Below are 16287 nucleotides of genomic sequence, written 5' to 3'. Positions count from 1 at the left end.
GTTTACTTAACAATGAACAATTATATCTGTAGAGATCTTCTGTGAGTTTCTGAGAAAAATACGTAACTTACTCCATGTGAAATGGGTCAAGAGAGAATATTTTAAAATTTTATATTGATTTTAATGGGAAAGATTTAAGAAAATGTTCAACTTCTCAATTGCAACCATTGTATTCTTTAAAAAGTGTTTAATTTTGACTGGATAGTGCCCTTACTATTATACTATTAAAACAATCTCTATTTTTTAGATTTTATAAAAGGTTAGATTTTACAGAATTATAATTGGATGCAAAGGTTAACATTTCCATTACTCATAGGAGGAAAAAAGAATTCTTTGGAACAAAACATTTCAGGTATACATGACTATAGAATATATAACATGGATATTAAAATATTAACCTTTATTTTTATTTTATTAGATATATAAGGTTAAAAAGTATGTACACACACTCCTTAGAACTGCCTCTTTAAAATGTATTTTAACAATAAATGAAAGAAAGATAAAGTAGCATTGCTGTATGTATTACTTATCTTTATAGGCAGAGGGGAACATTTAAAAGTTCATCCTGAATGTTCTATTATAAGACTAACTTTTCTCGAACTATCACTGATTCCAGTATTACTCTAACCCAAAATTATGGAGGCCAACAGACTGAAGCTGAGCCCATTTAAGATGGAGGTAACGTAGGCTGATCTCAGACCTGGAAGGGTAATCTATTCTGGAAGAGGCTGCAATTCCCTCCAAAGAAAGAGATGCAGAGTTTTGGGGGCCTCCTTAATTCCAAATATTTATTTATAATCCAAATTTTTAAAGCAGCCCACTTGCCAATGACTGGGTGGCTTGCAGAATGTTAAAAGAAGTAGTAACAATCAACTAAAACAATATAAAAATGACCATGCTGGGGGAAAAAGCTGTAACAATTAAACTGTACCAATTCAAATGAAGGATTCACATGGCTGACTGCCTGTGGGAAAAGTCAAGTCTTAACAGAAAAACAGGATTGGGACCATGCGGATCTCAGGGAAATGCTGTTTGAAAAGCAAACACTCTTCTGGAACTGCTGTGTGCTTCCTTGGAGGAAAAGCAGCAAATGAAATAAATGGACTCAAATAATATTTCATTTATGAGTAAGGGACAAGTTAATTTCACCTTGTTTCAGCCTCTTTATTCAGGGGTGAGGATCCTGTGACCTTCCAGATGAAGCTCTCCCATTATCCCAGCCTACTGGCCATACTGATTTTAGCCCAACAACATCCACAAGACCATAGATGATCTTCTCAAACCATCCATCAATATAAGTGTCATACCAGGCTTTTGTATTGGGTATAGAGATATGGAGACTGATGAGTCTGATCCATTTTACTGCCCACCTTACAAGGCAAATTTCTATTCCAGTAGCCTCCCTCCTCATCAATGTTTAACTGAAAAACTCACTTTAAAAAAAAGTGGGGAAAAGATGCATTGGTCTTTTTAGGGAAATAATGAAGTTAGACTTACTTTTTAAAATGTCCAAGATCACATGGTAATTCCAGAAAGTGCTACAGAGCATAAACAACCTTTGTGGATAACCTGGTCTTGCCTTAATCTGTCCTTCTTTTAAGAGGGGAAAAAAAGCAGCCCAGGCATTTGTACATTTGTAAAATGTAAGCCAGATTTTTTACATGCAAGGCAAACGCTAGCCAAACTTCATTTCTGCATATTCTACTATGGGTACACTAAGAAAAAAAAACCCTCTAAACTAAACGAGTTGTATTATGTCAGTCTTTATGGGAAAAAACTGTGCTTCATCTATCAGGCCCCAAATCAGACAGAGCAAATCTGAAACAAAATGACCCACAGATTTTTCATATCAGAAAACCCAGTGATTTAATTATCTAGACTCTGATCTCTAGTTTTAGTTTCTTCCCTGTGATCTGCATCTGAACATAAATAATTTCTCAGGCCAAGATGCCTAATCTTAGTAATAGTTACAGAAGCATTATACACAAATCATTCTGTTAGAGCTAACTGGATTTGCTGGAACATCTGCATGATAATATCTGCCTTGGGAATGTTCGTATTTCTGAAACTAAGCCCATAATGATTTGTCTTGTGAAGAATTAATGATTTTTTCCTAATGTATTCTCATATAGAGGAAGGGAAGTGTGCATGTGTTCTTGCTATCTCACTTCAGGCATTTCTTGGAAATGTATTTTGCAAAAAAGCCAAACTTATTACAGCCTGGGATGGAGGAGCGTCTAAATTAAGACAGACAAGCTCATGGTACAGTGTAAGGAAGAAAGCTTATGGAGATAATGTTTCCAATAGTGTTTTTCTAGGCCTATTTTATACACCTTTGTGGTGGAAGACATACGACAACAGAAGTCATATAATGATGACCAAAGCGTGACTGTATCACATTGCTTTTAGGAGCCTAATGAATAACAATACATATTTTATAAACATCAATTTATTATTACTAACAATTCCCAGAAATCAGGAGTCTGGTAGCACTTTTTTAGAGTACAAATTTTATTAAAAGACATAAGCTTTCATGAGGTATTAAAATAGCTATTCAAGTTATTAAAAACCTTATATCTTAAAAAATATATATTAGACTGAAAAGGTGCTATCAAACTCCTGATTTTTGGCTACCACAGACTAAAATGGGTCTCCTTCTACAATGTCTAACAATTCCCAGGAAATATTTGGGTATCCCTTTATTTTTTTAATCAGGAAAGAACTATAAGAGAGCAGGACAAATGGTAGGACAAAAGGCAACAACAAACCACTTCCATACTGTTGCCAAGAAAACTGCACAGAGGTGTCTTTGCAGTCACCAGGAATCAAATCAACTTGAGGACATCTATACATTTTTAAACATGATCTGTTTGCAAATAGAATGGAAACATTTTTTAAAAATGGGAGAAAAAAAACATGGGGGGGCAGAAAGAAATAAAGGGGAAGCAGAGATGAAGGGGGAAAGGTCGATTTGGGAATGCTAGGCTGTCTTTTTGAGGATCTGAGGAGGAGCAGTCAATTTGCAGTTAGTAAATCACTAAGACAGAGAAAGCCAGTTTGGAGTAGTGGTTAAGGCACCAGGCTAGAAACCGGGAGACTGTGAGTTCTAGTCCCTTCTTAGGCACAAAACCAGCTGGGTGACCTTGGGCCAGTCCCTCTCTCTCAGTCCTAGGAAGGAGGCAATGGCAAACAACTTCTGAAAAACCTTGCCAAGAAAACTGCAGGGACTTTTCCAGGCAGTCACCAGAAGTGAACACTGGTGTGAAGGCACATACACAAATCACTGAACTGTGTTTGTTTAAAGTATTAATCTGATTGCTTCAAATACTGTATACTCACTGTGTGTGTGTGTGTAAAAGTAAACACAGACCTTACAAAATAGTCTAGGTTTCCATTAACCTCATCTTCCAAATGAATTGTCTATCCTGAAGCACCTCACTTGCAGCAGCCACATGATTCTGGAAAAAGGCATGGCTACTTTAACCAGCTGCAGAAAGAGCTTTCAAGTGTTACACTGCACCTTTTATGAAGCATTTCCAAAGCATTTCACAGCCTTAAATTTAGTACTATAGTAATATTGGTGAAAGAATTATCTTAGCTACACTGTAATTGCCAGGAGATAGATTTAACCTTTCCTTTCCAACGATGGTTATTTGATTTTTATTTATTAAAATTAAAATATGCATCCTTGATCCAAGCAAACCCTAATATTGTACTTTTAACAGATTTATGCTTCATAAATCACAATATTTTAAGCCATTCTTATTCCATTGCATTTCCCGTATCTATTTAAATTTCATGTTACTGTTATTAAATAAGCAGAGCAAATGACAGGTATTTGCAAATCACCCTGTAAGTTCCTCACCAACAATGATTGCTTTATATTTGTCAGTTGTTAAAAATGTGATACCAGGGACACCAATGAGCCCATACATGGAGAAAGTACTATGCTCTCTGACTTATTTTAATTAAAACAACTGAGAACAATATTCTCAGTTAATGATACCAGTTTCATGAAGAATATGAAAAATGTATCACTATATCCTGCAATAATGTCCACATGAGCATTACAGATATGAGTTCACCACCAATCTCTTTAGCATACCCATAAGTTCGTATTTTTCACTTCCATTTGCTATCTTCTCCCATTCCTGTCACACACACATAAGCCATAAACTCCCACTTAAAGCATATCTCCCCCTCCATTATGATGGTAGCAATTTCCATGGAGAGGGAAAAAAAACTCTGCTGCTGCTGCACTACCATGAAAGGAACAGCAAACTAGGTTACTCCTTAAATATGAGTGAGTTTGGTGAGGAAAAGGGGCTTTTACACTTCATGCTTAAGAAGGGGGAAGAATGCAATACATCTATGGTCAGCATAAAATCTTAGTAGGAAAAAAAGAGAGGGGTGTAATACCTTGTATTTAAGCCAACTATCAAAAGTTCGTATTTCCAAACTAGGATATAGAAGATTCAGCAACTTCACTAGCTGGTTAATTCTGAAGACAGATTTTTTTCCCCAACAAATTACACCAAAAAGCAAATAAATTATGTAATCCAAAACTTTAACTTTTCTTATGAGGGATTTAGCAATAAGATATGTCACCCAAGACAGCATTTTCTCTCTTTTTTTGGCCTCTAAGTTGACAGTTAGGAAGCTAATTCACACAACCCAGAGCCAGATTTAACTGAAGGGGCCTCTGTAGACTCCATACCAGTGTTTCTCAACCTTGGCAGCTTTAAACTGTATGGACTTCAATTCCCACAATTCCCACGCTGACTGAGTTGAAGTCCACACAGTTTAAAGCTGCCAAGGTTGAGTAAAACTGCTCTATACTACAACACAGGTAAAAGAACTGCTAGAAACAACTGCTTTACAATTATTGGCTACAGCACAATAACCAATCACTTTGCTATCAGATATAAACTTCTATTACATCCACCTATTTCACAAGTAAAATGTACACTAGAAAATGACAACTGTAAACATACCTTGGAGCAAGATGTGTAGAAACTCTTGGTCATATTTTCATTCTTCTTATCCACTTCATCTCATAAGTTGTGGTTCCATTATTCTTTCCTTTAGTTTTGAATTTATAACCAGTTGATACAAGCTGAAAAGTTAAAGAAATGTGTTTATCCACCCTACAGTACATTCCTCCAAGAATTCTATTTAAATGCTGTCTTCTCCAACTTGATGCCTCAAAATGGCTGAAATAATACACTTAGGGACAAGATTCACAAAATAGTATTCTCCAGCATTCCTAGATTCATAAGCTTTTGTGTGTTTTTTTCCCCTTCTTAAATAGAATGAATAAAAGCTATCATGTGTTTAAACAGACTCTGCATGGGTGAAATGTTAAAAGACCTAATTACGGAGCTCTTGTACATAGTTTATTCCTAAAAGGATAAAGTGTTGTGATCTAGCACGATGTTTCTCAACCAGTGATGTTTGTACTACTGCTAGAACACAGAAGTAGTTTGGGTGATGTATGACTCCCCACCCCCACAAATTGGGAAAAAGTCCACAGGAGAGCATAGAAGGTAGACAGAATAGCCAGTCCCTAATGAATGTGCTGAGGGAAATGGCACAGAGGATCTTAGCAGAGTCTGTTTCCTGGAGTCTGAGACTGAGGTAAACTCTGAGAGGTTTGGTTTAAAAGATAAATAAAAATTTGGGCTAGTTACCACTCTTTCACCTATTCAGATAGATTTCTTGGTTTAGGTGACAGTAAAGGTGGGTCCTCCAACCTAAAGATCATGCTTTTTAATGCCAAGTGGTTGCTGGGAATAGAGTCAGGACTTAATCCTTATTTAATCTGCTGACATGGCATGTATTATGAAGATCTGGAAGGGGAGTTAATCTCTCCCAGGTCCGTCTCCTGGCTTACTCTGTGATATAACAGGCTTGGGCTGAAGGCAGTGAAACAGCATCACTGTAGTCTAAAGGAATTGCCTCTCACTCACCAGAAACTTCATCTGACAATCTGACAATTTGAGGGTCTGCTTCTGTGTTTGGGTGGCTGAAACACCGTAAGAATACTGTTAATAAATACTGCTGTGCATCCCATTGCACAACTCTCTCTTTTCCCAAGCTAGTTAGGGTGATCTCTGACCCAGCAGATACTACCCTAGACTTCTTGTACTATGGGATTTCAATATCAAACTGAGGTTGCCCTCTTAGAAGCATGATGTCATGTCCATCATGATGATTCTGGACCTGTCCCAACTGATATATGATGGCCATACCCTGGATTTGGTACTCTGAATGGAACTGAAGATCTGAAAACAGGATACTTAAACTCTACTGTCATGACTTTCTGATCATCAATAGTTTACACTATTGTGATAGTATGTGGGAATGACCTTGGGAGACAGGAGGAAGACCTGCAGCCTAGGCAACAGTCTGATAAGAGGCAGCTCAGTCTGCAGGTAGGGGAAAAGCATGGGAAGAGTTTCAGAAGGGATCCTCCCTAGGACTACCTCGAAGGGCTAACAATTATAAACCTGTGCAGTTAATAACCAGTTAAAATGGTTCAACCCAGGCACCTGATCAATCCAGACGATTTCCAGTATGTGCTTAAGGAATTTCCTGCCTTGCCTGCTAACAATACTGTTGACGCCCTGGCTGAACTGTGGCATATGGAAATAGAAATAATAGTGTTAATGTCCTGGACTAAGTGCCCGTTTCCCTCCATATAGCTCGAGCAGAACCTTGATTTATCACGGAGTTAAGAGCAATGAAGCAAAGTGGTAAAGGGCTGGAGGGTAAGTGAAGGAACTTTCTGGACAAACTGAAGACAGAGTGAAGCACTTTTTAAGGCTCCATGACAACATATTCAGCAAAGAGAATTTACATCTGTGCCTCTATTTCAACTGCAGAGAACAAGCAAGCAATGATTTTCCTTATTTTGAAGCATCACCTCCATCAAAATGTTGGAAGACGACAAACAGGTAAACATGAAGATTTACTGTGAGCTATTTTCAGACATCTTTGTAAACAAAATAGTTGCATCTGTCCTGACTCGCACTCCATTGTCGGGCAGGTCAGAGGCAGATAACCTTGGCAATTGCTTGTAAAGTTCATATTGATTTATTTCAGCTTGTAGATCTCAATAATATGGACAAGGTTTGTGAAAGGTGAGGGCTACCACCTGTTTTCTTTACCCTCCAATCTAATTAAATTGGTCAGGTCAGGATTGGCCCCATAATTATAGGAAGTGATTAAGGCCTCCTTGGGTGAAAAGTGTGTGCCGACTTCCTTAAAGAAAGGTGTAATTTGATCTTTACTGAAAAAGCTTCCTGGACTGGAAGTTCTTTATAATTATAGGCCAGTTTCATATCTTCCATTCTTGAATAAAATAATAAAGTACATTGTGACCTTGCAGTTCCAGGTGCATTTTGATGACACTGATTATCTGAACCAACTTCATCCAGGGTATAGTAATGAGTCTTCTGATAAATTATCTATGCCATAAACTATATGGGAGGAGTGTAACTCTGCTAGTATTCCTGGATCTTTTAGTGTAGAGGAGTATTGACATGGCCTTGAAGAAAATATGTTGCAACCATTAATAAAGCATGAGCTTAGACTGGGAGAATAGGAAACCATGAGAAAAGAACTAAAAATGCCCACCTTGACTCTCTTTGGCATAAGAAAGAGAGAAGGGGAAATACTGTCAGGCATTCAAGATTCAGTTATTATAGCCTATATCAATAAAGTAGAGTTCCAGTATTTCTTGTGATGTTTGTTTCCTGATTTGGCCTACCTCAAAGGGCTGACACTCAGCAGCTTTCAATACCACTGACCATGGTATATTTCTGGACCATCTAGTGTGATTGTTTTGCAATAGTTCCGGTCCTATCAGGATGCACCCAGAAGTTAATGCTAACGATCACCATTCAATACATAGGTTGCTGAGTTGCATTGTTCCACAGGATTCTACCTTGCCCTGTTTAATATCTACATGAAGCTACTGGGTGAGGTTATTCTGAGATTTGGAATAGGTTTGCCATTAGTATGCTGATGATAGTTAGGTCTTCTGCTCCCTTCATTTTTGCACTGGAGTGGGCAATCAATGTTGTGAGTGAAGCTTCCTTCTTGTCTGCAAAAAAGATTATAATTTAACTGTTTTGGGAAGTTTCTGCTAAAACTAGATAGAAGCTGAACTAAGGGTAAAATGTCTGGAAACATCTGGAAAATGGTGGTTACTGCCTAGCCCAGCCATAAAGCCTGACACCACTGATCTACCAAATCCCTACTTCAGATCTCATCATGATATCATCATGAGTCTGTAGACAAGTCAGTGTTCTGTAAGCCTCTAATTTTCACTCATTATTTACAATTATGGGATGGTAATGTTGCTTTGCTTTACCAGTTCTAATACATTTTTCTCCCCAAAATAAACAGCATCCTCGGCAAGGTTTTAGAAAAGACAAAAGGCTATGGAAAGAGCCTCCTTCTAATGCTAACACTTCCTTTAGAAAGATCAGAGAAACAGGCTATTAACAAACCATTTTTCTTTTCTTTCTGGTGACTTTCAGTATAGAATAGCACTCCAGAGCTGACAGCAGGATATTCTTGCCATAATAAAAATGATCCATAGTTACTGTAAATGAAATAGGCTTGTTTTGTTTTGTTTTTCATAGTGACCAGCATTTTGAATTTTCTAAAAAGGATTCCAAAAGTTAGTGTGGCCCATATGAAGCTGCTTCAATAAAGAAGCCACATGTTGCATTTTTTCAACTCTTGTTAGCAGACTGGATACAGCATTCTAGGCAATTTTAATTTAGCACTCTTCAAAGGCAACCTTATATAAAACACATTGCATTAATCAAAACATGATGTAATTAAGCCTATGTCTCCCTGAATCAAACCTGAAGTCTCCAGGAATGTACATAATTGTTGTACTATTTTTAATAAATAAAAGTACTGGATGTTATAGTAAAATATAGCCTTTACTGGAATATCCAAGATCAAATCAAGTACATATAATATCTGACAAAAAGTATATAAAACTGTTGCAATTCTCTGATACTAAAAAAAAAAACCCAAATATTTGAGACATTCCCTAATTTTCATTTACTTTATTAGAAGAATGGAACACATACAATTATATCAATGGGAAAACATGAATTATGGAAGGAAGGAGGGAATGGTTTCAAAGGGGTTAAACAAGCTGAGAAGTTTGTATAAAGCCATCTGGAGCCATATGTTTTCTTCGTTGCTCATTAAGATTAATTACTTTGATGAGATACATATTCACTTCAAATGTTGTGATCAGTCAGAAGACAATAAAATATGAAGTTCTTTGAATCTGGCCTCATAAAATACAAGATGTCATCATGCAGACCAGAAACCTCTGAATGCCTCTGTTTGTATACAAAGCATTCAACAATTCATAAATCTCATGTGTCATTGAGGTGCACATAATCTGGATTAACAAAAGTTACCTTTTTCTTCAACTGGTAAGCCATGGCAATGTCAGCTTTCTTGACTTTAAAACTAATATGTGGTTTCAGAAAAAAACACGAACACAGCTGATGGGCAAATAAAAACAAGGCCAATAATCTGAGATAAATTTTAAACTATAATTTTACTCCCCTTGCAGAGCAGAGAGATTGAAGAGGAAAGGATTACAAAAGAATAAGCAGGCACACAATAAGGAATACACATGAACATAAAGGAATGCGGTGGCGCTGGGAGCCCTGACCGCGCTGGGCAAACAGCCAGCATATTCCCATTGTATGCCTGCTTAGTCTCTTGTAATCCCTTTTTCTCCAATCTTTCCACTTTGTGAGGGAGGAGTGGGTTAAAATGGGTCAGGTACAGGAGAGATTGCCTATAGACATCGTTTCTTTTCTCCCCCCCCCCCACTTATGTTATTGCTTAGGTTTAAGCAATCTCTCCACTCTGCGAGGGGGGGAGAGAAAAAAAATGGTCCAGAATGCAGCTGTGTGAGCAGTGATAGGCATGCCTCAGTACGCCCAATGTAACACCTCTGATTTGCAAGCTGCACTGGTTGCCAGTCTGCTTCAATTCAATTCAGTTCAATTCAAGGTGCTGGTTGTCACCTATAAAGCCCTACATGGCTTAGGGCCTGGTTTCTTGAGAGACCACCTGCCTGCCTCTAATAGTGTCTGCCCAGCTAATTCAATAGCATGATTGCCACACTCCAGGTTCCTTCAATTAAGCAATGCCATCTATTAGGATCTCATCTTCTCTGTCACATCATCTGCCCTATGGAATGAGGTTGCCCCCACGATCTGAATAGCCCCAACCTTGCTGATGTTTTGAAGGGGCCTAAAGACCTGACTCTTTATCCAGGCCTTTGCTGGGGATGACCAAAGCCTCCTTTTAACTTAGATTGTTTTCTTTTGTTTCAATCCAGTTTATTATTCTGCTATTTCTGCCCTTCTTTATTTCATTTTGTTCTCATGTTTTTTTATGTTTTATATCATTTGTAAACCACCCAGAGTCATTGGGAGTCAGGAGGCATATAAATGTAATTAATAATATAAGTTCTTTAAATAAATAAAACCTTATTTCAGTACAAACTATTTTGCCAGCAGCATACACAATGGGATAATATTTTGACAAATATTCTTTACAGTGTGATTGCTTATGCATTGTCAAAACACTATGATGCCTTGGAAAATGGAGGGAACTCGTTCATAGATAACACTTCAAATTGACAAGGTGTATTCAGAGTTGGAGACGGCTTGCTAGATGTTGTTTTGCTGGACACTGAATGGTGAAAGCAGTGGGACTCAGTTTCTGCTAGATTTTCTCTGATAAAGAATGCCCTAATAAGCACATGATTTCGATCAGATCACAGGACAGGAGCTGCTACAGGGAACAACTTCTAAAGTACCCTCCTCAAGCTGAGCAACACAACATGGTTCTATTGTATAAAAATAACAAGCAATAGTGTGGTCACATTTCACTACTGTTCATCAACTCCTCTAAGCTGAGGGTTTTTTGTTACATCGGCCTTGCTCTTGCAATCACAGATAGGTTTCTATTCCATAAATCCACCTAGAATGATCTCTGTGACAAGATTTTCATTACTGGCAAGACACTAAGTTGCTCACAGGAGACATTCATTTTAAGCGTATTCAAAGTTGCTCCTCTTGCTTTACCACATTTTCTTGGCTTTTCCTCCCTTCTTATGCTCATCATCGATATAGTTCCTCTCTAAGCCAGCCAGCCGACCTGCTGGCCTGCCTGCCTTTCTCTTTTTCTTTTCTTTCCTTTCTTTGTCACCTTCTTTCATTTCTTGCCAAATGAAGCTTCTGGTTGTTGTGTTAGGTATTTATTGATTTCTCCACAAAGTTATTTTAGTTGTTTATTGTAGCTGCAGTCCTCTCTCACACTATTCCCAAACAAGTGACTTTCTTATATTTTGGATGTCAAGATTTCCCAATTTCAAAGTTCTGAATTCTGGTAACTGGAATCTAAAACATCTAGAGAACACTGGGTTTGGGAAGGATGCTACAAATACATACTTAGCTTGTATTAAGGAACTAACAGGCTACTGATAAGAAAAATGAAGCCTAAAATGAAAAATAGGATTGCCATCGTTTTGTTCTTTGCATTTTTCTCCTTTGGCAAGACTCTTGTACAGAAAGCATTTTAAAAGAGCATTTTGTATCTTTTGGTTTTTATAATATTTATTAATGTGGTTTTTATATTTTTATCTGTTGTTTTTATATTTGTCCTTTTATCTGATTGTTGTACACTGCCCAGAGTAACTTTTGGTGAGATGGATGGCTATATAAATTTGCCAAATAAATAAATAAATAAATAAATGACAACTATGTTCTCAAATTGGAAGCACAGTTCTGGAAAGCATGAAATTGTCAAGGACAGAATTGCCCTGAGAAATCAAAGAATCATAAATCAGGCTAGGTACTAGATTCTATTACTTTTTAGATGGTTTGGAGCAAACATTTAGATGCTGTGGAGCCATCTATACTGCATTTTGGGGTTGAGGGCTGAAGTGCATGGGTCAATTATAATACATGGGCTGGGCCATGTTATGCATGTAGTCATGTTGGCAGGACTAGGATTTTCTATCATTTTCCTTGTTTTATATGGAGTGGTATTTATATGTTTTTAATTATCTTGAACCTATTTTAAGGCTTATAGGGCAGTTTTCAAATCTTACCCACATCAGAAAACTGCCATTCTTTTGACAACAGCATCCAGAAAGGTTTCTGGCGATTTCAATTACCTGTCCCCCATTCTGCCCTACATATCTATGCAATACCATGAGCTAAAGAGAAAGAGTATGGGGATATTAGGGTACCCATATTAGAAACAACAATATATATTTTAATTTGTCCTCTGAAATACATACGATCATTGGCCAATTAAAAAACCCTCCATTGTATTTTCCCTCTTCCTTGAAGTAATTTGAATAGAATCCTGCGTCATCCATTAATTTGGAAAGCAAATTACATAAAAATCAGACCGCCTAATGGAAATTATCAGGATTATTGAACATATAGGAAGAAATTTTTACAGATCAAATAAACAGGCCAGAACAAATGCTGTCCCTACAGCACTCAAGAGACTTTGACTATGGAGAGCTAGCTATCACATCTCTAAAGGAATGGTATCACCAAACTAACTTTAGCTGTATGGAAAATAGTAGACATTTACTGACAGTAATATTGTTCTCACAAATACATACATACATGCAGCTATAAACATCCTAATTTTCTTATAAGAACCATAATGTTTTGCTTTATCCAACACATCTTGACTGAGGCCAGGTTGTGTACTCAAGAGATTTTAGTAAGGAGATGATGATGATGATGATGATGATGATGATGATAACTAAAGATTGGGAAATGAGGTAAGTAAGGAATTCTTCCAGTGGTTTGAGGTAGAATTGTAGATATTTCCAGCTGGCCCATACAGGAACACAAAATTTGGCAGCCAGCTGGAAATATCTACAATTCTACCTCAAGCCACTGGAAGAATTCCTTACCTCATTTCCCAATCTTCAGTTTCCCACTGACAGGAATCCCTTGCTCCACCCTCTCTCCTGAAGCCATGATCTCTTTCTCCCATCTTTCCTGGTTGCTTTGAAGGCAGCTTTGCACCTTTTCACACCATGAGTGGTCAGGTATTTTTTATTTAGTTTTTCTTGCCACAAAATGCAAATGCAATGAGGAAAGATTAAGGGCAGGGCAACAGCTGGCTGCCAAATTTTGTGTTCCCATATGGGCCAGCTAAAGGAAATACTCATTGGCTCAATGGAGGATGAAGGGCAGCAAGAACACTGCATGATGATATGAAAATACTGTAGCATATGTAGGCTTCATTGCCTGCATGGAAGTATTCTTAATTTATATAGACACTCATTCTCATTTTGTGGAACTCTAAATACATTTTACCCTTACTTCTGTATAATGTATAAAATTCAGAAAAATGAAAAGTGGGCATCAATTCAGCTAAACTTAGTCATAATGATGTCACATGAGTATGGAGCTCATTTGCTGGAATTAATGTAATACAGTATTTAATTAGCATTTAGCACAACCAATTTTAGTTGGGTTGTTGATCCTCAATATGTTTATTTGGTCATAGGCATACCTGTTCAGTAATGACTTAGCCTTATTAAATGCATTTCAGACCAATGCCCTGAATTACCACTGAATATTGACTAGTGTATTTAGAACTGATATATATATATGAACAACCCACTCAACTGGAGCACTCCAAATACATTCAAGGTCATAAAACACATCTGCAGGGCACCAATAGAGGAAAGCTATATTAATTTAGCTTACATTAATTCAGCTTAATTTAGCTCTTGCATTAAAAATATGTTTTAATGTTACACCTTTAGTTATTTTATGATTTGGTATGAATTTGGTAATCCATTCAACAGGATTATCATTTTCACTCATTTCTATTTCTCTCTTCCCCCAATCTGAACTATATACTCTTCGTATCTGGCATGTAGACCAAAAATTTTAATTTACAAGTGTGAAGTAAGCTCCCTGCTTCTTAACAGGATTATAAATTTCCTGAGTTGCTGAATCCTAAAAAATCCAGTAGAATTCTTGGCATCTAAAGAATCCTTGAAAAATCAACTCTGCCAGGCTAAGTTTACCATAATTAGCTTAGTGCCTGCACATTCAAGATAACTTTGAAAGCGGTCATACAAACACTTGTCAAATGACAGTGATCACATGGGATCATTTCTGGGAAGAATGAATGATGCTCAAGGTATATGTTTTTCTTACCGTAACATGTTAAACATAAGAAACACTAGAGAGCAAATTATACACTTTTTTTGTACTGGAAATTAAAAAAATCCGGTGGGAGGAGATGGGCAGGGACAAATTTAATAAATAAATAAATTTGTTCAGAGTAACCAGAATAAAATAGAGCACGTTCTACTAATGAAAACTTTTTGTGTAAAGAAGCATATGATCCCTGAACTAGTGCTGACTAGACACTAGTTTGTCTTAACTTTCTCATATGCAATACAAAATGGAAGTAAGGTGGAATGGCACGAATTAGTTGAAAAATACCTCTTTTGGGAATTCCCGGGGCACTCTGACAATTTTTACTTACGTTATCTGTTAAACAACCAAGATAAATGTATTTCTTTGAAGGTAGCAAAATTCTGCTTTGTTATGTGTAAGCTACACCCACAAATGGTTGCCAAAAGTTATTGATATTAGGGATAACTCTGCTTGTTTTATAGAATGTATTTTATTGGTCAATGACTGAAGTAAAGTTTCTCTATACCTCTTTTGGGTGTTTTCTGTATAATTCTCTTCACATCCCTAAGTCTTTCTGTATCTAGGATGGCCTACTCCTAGGTAAGCCTGCACAAAATGAAGACCCTTAGGCATTTCCTACTTTCATTCTGATCATGAAACCTGGAAAACCTCCATAAAAGCGAGTGAACGAACACTCAAATGCACATTAATGTTCTATGATCATATGGAAAAATCCCTTCCTTGCTGAAATATATATCCGTCACAATCATCTATTCTCAGAGAAATCTCTACAACATATACATTCTCTTTTCCTTTAAATACAGTAATTTAAATATTTTTTTAGTTTTATGCCATTATTCTCAAATTTTCACATGAGTGTCATTAACAATAACAAGTAAAAGTTATTTCCTTTAATTCAACAGGCATTGAATTCTCTCTAGCCTCTTCCTGCACCTTCCAAAACATTTAAGAAAGATCCCCATTCCTTGGAGGGCTGAGAAGTAAATTTATATCAAGGCCTTTTAAACTGGCTATGTTTCTGGACCATTCTGTTGCTTAGCACTATTCTTCAAATTCTTGATTTAGAAAATAAGATCTATTTCATTTCCATGCTTTTCAATATGCTGAGCCCTTGTGTTTGGGCTCAGAAGGTACCTGCATCTTAATGGGTTCTATTTTAACCGTTCTGCTTTATTCATGTTGGTTTGTGGGTGTATCTCTCTCTATATATATATGTGTGTGTGTGTGTGCGTGCGCATAATACTATTGGAACAGGACTCCTTTCTTGAGAGGAGCAATCTTCTCTCCCTCCTGGCTGATCAATAGCCTGAGTGTCTAAGTAATATTTCCAACACACTCCACGGGAATCTGATCTTCAAATCTCTAACTCACAAAGAAAACCCGCATCCAGTCAGTAAAATGCAATCAATTCCATCAGCGCCGAGGGCACCGCCGAATAAATGATTCGCTTTCCGCTGCAGACCCCACTGAATTGGGAATGTTACACGCGTGCACACCCTTTGCTGGGGGGATTCACAGGCGGCAAGCTCCAGAGACAGCCCGCTGCTCCAGCCTGGCCGCGTGCGTGCGTGTGTGTGCGCGCGAGTTCTCCTTGAGGCTATTTTCCTAACAGGGCTACGTGGCTTACCTCCGTCGAAATGCTGCTCAGAGCTTTCCCAGAGAGCTGAGAAGAAACCGGGACGCCTTCGCCCACAGAGAAGGACAACTCGCGACTCCTTCCAAGCTGCCAGCAACCCAGAAGGCCAATAGCACATGTTGCCTAGCATCAGCCACGTGACTGTCGCCGGCCAATCCTTCGGCCCTTCGTACGCCGGCTGCCCGAGGGATCTTTCTTACGGCTCCCAGTTTGTTCGGGTCAGACACAATGGGGAGGAGCGGGAGTACCCCTCCCCGCGCTTGTTTTTGTGGATGAGTATCACAAGGTAGAGATCGTCGGCATTTCTTGATTGACAACAGGCAAGTCAACGGGGATGAGGCTTGGAAAGAATTCCCAGCTGTGAAAACATACAGATAGCGC

The 16287-nt window shown here is 37.8% G+C and overlaps 1 protein-coding gene across 1 annotated transcript in view; it reads right to left on the bottom strand.

Annotated features, from left to right (window-relative positions):
- The window catches only part of TMEM108 (transmembrane protein 108), a 178101-nt gene extending 162112 nt beyond the window's left edge, over positions 1-15989 (bottom strand). The window contains exons 1-2 of the mRNA XM_063304000.1: positions 15898-15989; positions 4995-5116 (exon numbers count right to left, since the gene is read on the bottom strand). The gene's annotated coding sequence lies outside the window, so the exon portion shown is untranslated. The remainder of the gene's footprint in view (positions 1-4994; positions 5117-15897) is intronic.
- Positions 15990-16287: the final 298 nt, after the last annotated feature.

Source organism: Candoia aspera, chromosome 4 (genome assembly GCF_035149785.1).
Source record: "Candoia aspera isolate rCanAsp1 chromosome 4, rCanAsp1.hap2, whole genome shotgun sequence".
Taxonomy (NCBI): domain Eukaryota; kingdom Metazoa; phylum Chordata; class Lepidosauria; order Squamata; family Boidae; genus Candoia; species Candoia aspera.
Note: the sequence above shows the minus strand (reverse complement) of the source record. Positions and strands in the feature narration are given on the sequence as shown.